The 7,605-nt window shown below is 27.6% G+C and overlaps 1 long non-coding RNA gene across 1 annotated transcript in view; it reads right to left on the bottom strand.

Moving 5' to 3' along the window:
• Positions 1–7,342, bottom strand: part of LOC111617809 — a 26,050-nt gene extending 18,708 nt beyond the window's left edge. The window contains exon 1 of the long non-coding RNA XR_002755489.1: positions 7,044–7,342. This is a non-coding gene — a long non-coding RNA (uncharacterized LOC111617809). The remainder of the gene's footprint in view (positions 1–7,043) is intronic.
• Between the last annotated feature and the right edge of the window lie 263 nt (positions 7,343–7,605).

Here is a 7,605-nt window from a genome sequence, read left to right as displayed (position 1 = left end):
CAGCAAAGAGAAGAAAGGAAACAGTGGGGACGCACGTTCAAACCTAACCTAACCTATTCTAATAATTTGGTTGGTAATAATTATGGTAATTTATTAGAATAGGTTAGGTTAGAACGTGCGTCCCCACTGTTTCCTTTCTTCTCTTTGCTGGAATCAGAGACGAGCCGCCATTTTACTCACCATAGGTAACATTAACTGCACAATTATATCATGCGATAACCAGAAAAAGTATGATAACTTTATTATTTTTCGTCTCTGGTCCAAAAGTAGGGTATCGTTGAAGTCGTCTCGGTCCCCTCAGTTCATATAGATACTCAAAGATCCGAAATTCCATAGATGGTTATCTATATTAGTGTTTTTCAACCTGTGGGTCGCGACCCCCACGGGGGTCGCAAAGCTTTACACGAGGGGTCAAGGGTAAAAGAAAAAGACAAGTGTTTGTAGGTCCTACACTACAATAAATAAAACTACAATTTCAGTTAGAAGGCTTTGCGTTTTTATTTTAAATTACAATTGGTTTTTCGATCGATATTTAGTCTCAACAGAAAGAAAATTAAATACGTAGTTTTTAAAATCACTGATATAGTTTTAATATCGCCCTGGGGGTCGCCAGAATTTTTTTAACTTGTAAAGGGATCGCGCATTCAAGAAGGTTGAAAAACACTGATCTATATAATAATTTTCCTAATTGTATTAATATTTTAAACCGTTTGATTTTTTGTATGTTTTTTAATTGGTTGATGATTGATTCTATCAAGTAATTTGTTGATTGATTGTATTAACTTGATTCTTTAGATATCGAAAATTAAATAAAGAACATTTGTTAATTTAAACGTACAGAAACGTTGCTGTTGTTCCAGCAAAGATCTTATTTTCCCTTTACCGAGTGCCTAGTAGGTAATTTGCAGATTACCTAGATAATCTGCACTTTACCTGGGTAATTTGAGAAATAGAACAATTTTAGCAACTTTAACGGATCACCCTAGTTAATCTGCAGATTAGTTAGGTAATGTACACATTAACGAGTTTCGAGCTTTAACGGTAACATATATATAAGATATATAATGATATAAAATCTGCAAATTAGTTTGTAGCATTATTTATTTACAGTAAAAATATATTTAAATTCTGTTACATTATTCCGCTATACTAATGCCAAGCATATACAGTCTACCCCCTATAACGCGGTAGATACGTTCCACTTTATAAGAATTTTGCGTTGTAGGAATCCTTAAATACATGAGCCAATAACAGTCCGGCACGTGTGCACTTTACGGACTACGGCTGTTTGAAAGGTTTTCTTCGATAAAATTAATCGATTCCAGACTAATTTGACTCAACATTTCCAAAACATTTATAATTTTTTGGGAATAATCCGTATAAACTATGCTATAAACAAAAAATTGTAGGATTACCTACCGAGTGTGCACCGTTCGACGACGCCATTGCTTAAGCTTGTTTTCGTCGCGGAGCAGCGCACCAAACGGCGAGCGCGTTTTCTGATAAGTTATTTTTTTGCGAAAAATTTGTTGAAATTTGGAGACATCATTAATATAAAAAATTTTTATGGCCGTTGAATAAGAAATGTTTCTTTCACAAGAAATGTATAAAATTACAGTNTTAGTGATGACAAAGAAAACATTGTTTAATTTATATTAATATGTATCTTTCTTCTTAGACTGTATATATCAACAAATAATACAACTCTAAAACCTTTACGATACAGCCAAATTTATTATCCCAATTCAAACGTTTTCGGACATCTTTAATGCCCTTTTTCAAGAACAAATTACAATCGAACTAACTGCAATAGAATACAAATTAGCCAGTATTCGATTGCAGTTAGTTCGATTGTAATTTGTTCTTGAAAAAGGGCATTAAAGATGTCCGAAAATGTTTGAATTGGGATAATAAATTTGGCTGTATCGTAAAGGTTTTAGAGTTGTATTAAACATTACCTCTTTATAATATTAGTATAGGTTAACATATAATTATATGTACAATATCTAATTTACATATAATACTGTATAGATGATAGTAAACTCAATTTACCTGCCTAAATTCTCCTTAGCATGGCGCTGGACGGCTGAAAGTAGTTCGGCTGCCTGATGACGTTTTACCGAATTATAGTTTTTTTTACCAGGTTTGTACGGATACCATCGCAATTTTTTCACCGTCTTATAGGAATCGTAATTATAGGAACCCGTGTTATAGGGGGTCTACTATATTTAAAAAGCCTTTTTTTAGATATAATAATTTGTAAATCTGAAGACAACTGATTATCTATATAAAAAACGAGTATTTATTTGTACTGACTAAATCTGATTTCCTCCATTAATCAAATTTTCTTAAAAAGATGTAAACATCTACTATGACTAAACATCACAAATGGGGTTAGTAGTATATTCTTTTAGTAGTTGAATTTGTTTACTACAGTCTTGAAAAGAATAAAGGGTTGGTAGATCCAATGTGGGCTGATTTCAAGTATTACTGACTGGTTTGGATCATGTTATTTCTTCACCTCTAGAACATAAACACACGAGGAAAGATATAGGCTATTTACAACTACCATTGTATATTTTTTCTATAAAACAGATTGTGTAGTGTTGTATCCTTCTGTTCAATTTTTAATGCAGTCATGTTAGCAAATACATTCTTTCTGGAAAACAATTTCTAGATACAACAGATATTAACAGTTCAAGAAGCATTCCACGTAATAACTATTTAATGAAAAGATCTATCTCTATAAATACAGATCACCTTTATCAGCCACTTTAGTGAAGCTTATGAGGGATATCAAATGTAAAATTTTTAATGCTCCACTCACCTGTTATCCAATTCTCTACTTGAGGTATGTTGATATTTTATTGACATGAGAAGGCTCCCATCAGGAATTTATTAGATATATTTAACTGCTGTCCTCAATATATCAGACAATATTCTTCACTATTGCATGAAAGGATTGTGACTACTTGTTCCCCTTTTTTAGAACTTCCATGGATCTCACGCACATTTGGAGTTTGATTTCCTCCCTCTAATCATCCATGTCTTCATCAACTGCCTCAATTTGTTTATATGCAAGACTTACTTGCTTCCCACCTTTCAACATCTAATAGATATGAAAATTAAATCTCTCATAGATACATTCACAATGGCTGGTTACAAAGGGGCAAGTTCAATTACATCAAGACTAGAGTCCATAAATCCCAGTTTCCAGTGTTTCCTGTGCAGTTTATACATGTTTATTCATTCCTTATCCAAGGCACATCACATTATGCCTAGCTCACTTGTTTTATAAGTTTTGCCACATTCTTCCCCTCAAACTGCAGCCCATTTTGCAAAAGTTAATATCCAATGACAGGAACCTCATTCCATACTCAAAGTCAGGAGTCTATCAAATTCCTTCCTTTAAGACAAGGTATGTACAAGTGCTATTACTTTTTCATATATTGGGACTTCTGAGAATGTTTTTGAGTAGAATTATTGAACATTAAGATGATATCTAATGCAATAGATCCAACACACACATATTAATAACAACTTGTAAATTTAAAGAAAATTGATTATTTCTGTAAAAAACTCTTTAAATATCTGTAAACATTTCAGTTTAATATCTGTTCAATCATATTTTAATTCTGTTTGAAATGTTTAAAATATTTTGTACATTAAACCTCTGTTTCAAATATAATGATCCTTTCAGAATTGTTTTTGAATGTGCTATTCTGTTTGAATTTTGTGTGTTCTAGATGTATTCTAACTCATCTGAAAATGATGATAACGCAATGCTGAAAGTGCTTGAGAGTCTTCTCCAATTAATTAAAGTTTGTTAACATTAAATAGACAGTTTCTCTGCTTTTCTCTGATAATACAATCTTGGCATATTTCTGTTATTCAATTTTACTGATTCAAGAGAAAAATTCACATAAAAAGGCGTTAAAGAACATTTAAGAAATGTTTTAATATCCTGCAGGACATTAAAACGTTTCTTAAAATGTTCTTTAATGCCTTTTTTTATGTGAATTTTTCTCTTGAATCAGTAAAATTGTTGGTGTGACATCCACTCTATGTTTAAGTTATTCAATTTGATTTAAATTAAAAAGATCAAATCTAGTGTATTTTCTTCTAATCTATTTTCTCCTGTTATGTTCTAATAATTAGTTCTCATAAAATACCTTTTACATATATTCTACAGGTTTTTACAAAACTGCACTTTCCATCTTTAAATTGTTATTTCTGTTTGTGATATGGATCTATATTTCAAAACTAAATTCTTACTCTTCATTACTTTAATTTGTATGCTCTATCATTTTACATGTATAAAAGGCAGACAAATTAAGGAATTAATATATGTTTTTGAATTTCCTTTCTAAAGACATTCCACTAATAACATTCTTTACTTAAAATTACATTCACTTGTGCTCTCCAAAATTTGATGACTTATTACTCAAAAAAAAGTTTAAAATTAAAAAAACATACCTTACTGCTATAAGATTTTTCTATTATTATACTACTACAATAAAACATTTTCTCTCCGTATAACAGTATACTGTAATATCAGAATTTAATGTAGATTTCTTTTCATGAATTATTATAAAAGCATTTTTAGGAATTTTCAATTCACAATTTCAATGATTTCTTTAAATGAATAAGAAAAGCTCTTCTTAAAGATTTTTGCTAACAAATTCAAGATACACTTTTGCTGTTACACTTTTCTATTGATATATTTCTACACAAACATAATTTTTAATAAATTCTTATTTATAAAGAATTTTTCTTTGAAATTATAAAATAACTAGGATCATTCTTTTGAAATGATTTTGTTTAAAATAAATTTATAACTTCATTAGTTAAGAATTGATCAATTTCTGATTTTTTAATCAAAATAAATTTTATTAATTGATATCACCCTATAATATACTTCAAAATTTCAGAAATATACATATATATATAAAACTTAGTAATTACTGTTATTTAAATTCTTAACTGTTAATATTTTAAAGTACAGTACAAATAATAGAATGGAATTTAGAATTTTAACTTCAGAATAAAACTGATTATAATAATTGATTCATTTTTAAATTTGAATACATCATTACTCTGTTGTATTTCAATTATTTAAAAAATTTTCAGTTTCAAATCATGCATTTTAATTTTCTTTTTATACAGACTAAAAATGTCTGATTATTAATATGCAAATATAACATTTTTAATTAAATTCATTTTTATGTTCTGATAAAATATTTAAAAGCCAAATTATTAATTATCTGATTCTATAGTTCTTTTCTTTAAATTAAATAAAGTATTGCTTTTGCTATTCATATTGTGGACAAAAACATCAAATTTTGTAAGTTTTTCAAGACTTACATATGATTTCTATATATGATACAATATGATTTATATTATTTCAAATTACTTTAATAAGTTTAACTTACAATAAAAAAATCAATATAAGACATTATAATGCAAAAATATCTTTTTAATTGATTTTAACTATTACCACTAAATGTAGCAATTGAAATATTGCTGTATTTAGAAATATTTAATTTATATTAATTAAAAAGTAAATTTTGTTATTATTAAAATTTAACTATAATAATAAGTATATGCCCAACTTAAGAAGTTACTTTTCTGCATCCCAAATTTGAAATATGACAATTCAAAATAGTTTTGAAAGAAATGCACAGAGCCATAAAAAAATATAAATGTATATTTTAGAAATCAGTGCTTAAGTTCTACAATATGCTCAGACTACAGTACTATTTACTTTGTTTTAAGCTACACTAGAATGATAAATTTTCTCATTATAAACTTCATGTAAAACAATTATAAGGAATTTTCAACAAAACTATACATTTATCAATCATTTGAATGCCAAGATATTGATCTTGACATTCAACTGATTTATACACCACAATATCATTCCTACACACTGAATTTAAACAAAAATATATTTTACAATTATTTATGTTAAATTCTTGATCTTATTGTTAATTTATGTGTTCATCATTTTTACTTTTATTAAACTATTCTCATATAAAAGTCTCGTTTTACATTCTTATATCTTTACAGTAATTCATTTTAAATAACTTTTAATTCAAAAAAATAAAAATAAAATAAGGGAAACTATTATAATAATTTCAATTACACAATTTAGTAGAAAAACTATTTAATTATATAATAATACATACACTGAAATATGTATACAGTCAGATTTTAAAATCATCCTTTTTGATGAAAAAACGTGACAGGAATTAAGCCAGTACATTAATAAAAAGGAAATAAGACAGAATATCATTGTCAATTAGCTATCATAAAATAATTTTTTAAATTAATGTAAAGTACTACAGTATTTTAAAAATTCTTCTCCATATTGGAAGTCAAAATCAGTCAAATGGAAACAAACATTTATCATATATTCAACTTATTATTATTAAAACTATGCAAATACAGATCCATGGAAAGGTTTCATTTAATGTAAAGAAGAAGTAAATATTTTTAATTTTTCACATCTTTATCACTCTAAACAGATGAGGGATTTTTTTTTCTTTTCATTTTGACAATCTATTTAATATCAATTTTCTTCATCTCTGATCATTTAAACTAAAGAATTTAAGTCAAAAAAATATCTTGTTGAATATGAATTTTTACTTAAATAAACAGGAGAAAAATCTTTTTACCAGGAAAGAATGCAATTTATTCGTGTTAGGCCCAAACTGAATCGGATTGGCTTATGGCAATATTTCGAAGTATTTAGTGACAACGAGACGATTTAATAACGAAAAATTTACTCGAAAATCATCAGATTTCTCACTTATTTCGAGATATTTACGTTTGATTCTAACACAAACAACGAAGACATAATGGAACCAATTTTTTTTTTTTTTTAATGTGCGTATATTTGCGATGTTGAAAACGATGTTTTATGCTTAAAACGTGAATAATTTTACGTGAAAACACAAAAAGAATTGTTGAATGCTAGAAAATGATGGATGAATCTTAATGTCCAATTAGGAACGAAAAGAAATTTATAAACAACAACTTACTTGTATAGTCACCTTCCATTCTATACAGCATTTACACTAATCTTTCTGAATTCCGTAAAGTAAATGCTTATTTTCTTCAGAAATTCTTTAAAATAATCATAAATTGTACTTTCTTCTCATAAGCTATAATAAACTGATTGATAACTAACAGCTTCAGCAAGGAGCGACCTCATTCTGTTGCTATGGGCAGATACCACTACTCGATATGACGTTTGAATTTTAAATATTTTAAAATTATTATTAACGTCGATTGTTAAATAATTTATAGAAAAAACAACGTTTATATTTCTTCAAATGAAATAAAATGTCGAAATTTGTATAAAATATTTACTATTTATGTATTTGAATAAATATACTTGACTGACCTCTACTGTGTACTGTAATTACGATTTGCTGACACAATGGCGAGAAAGAAAATTATGTGTGCAGTGTCTATACACGTGTTTTTGTGTTTTATTTTTAAATAAATAACATAAAAAAATAATTACGTTAATTTCTAATTGTGAAGCTAGTTAAGGGCTTCGATAATATAATTCAATAGTTTAATTATTTAATACAATTC

The sequence above is a fragment of the Centruroides sculpturatus genome, unplaced genomic scaffold, assembly GCF_000671375.1.
Source record: "Centruroides sculpturatus isolate CEXI.00-Female unplaced genomic scaffold, Cexi_2.0 scaffold277, whole genome shotgun sequence".
Taxonomy (NCBI): Eukaryota; Metazoa; Arthropoda; class Arachnida; order Scorpiones; family Buthidae; genus Centruroides; species Centruroides sculpturatus.
Note: the sequence above shows the minus strand (reverse complement) of the source record. Positions and strands in the feature narration are given on the sequence as shown.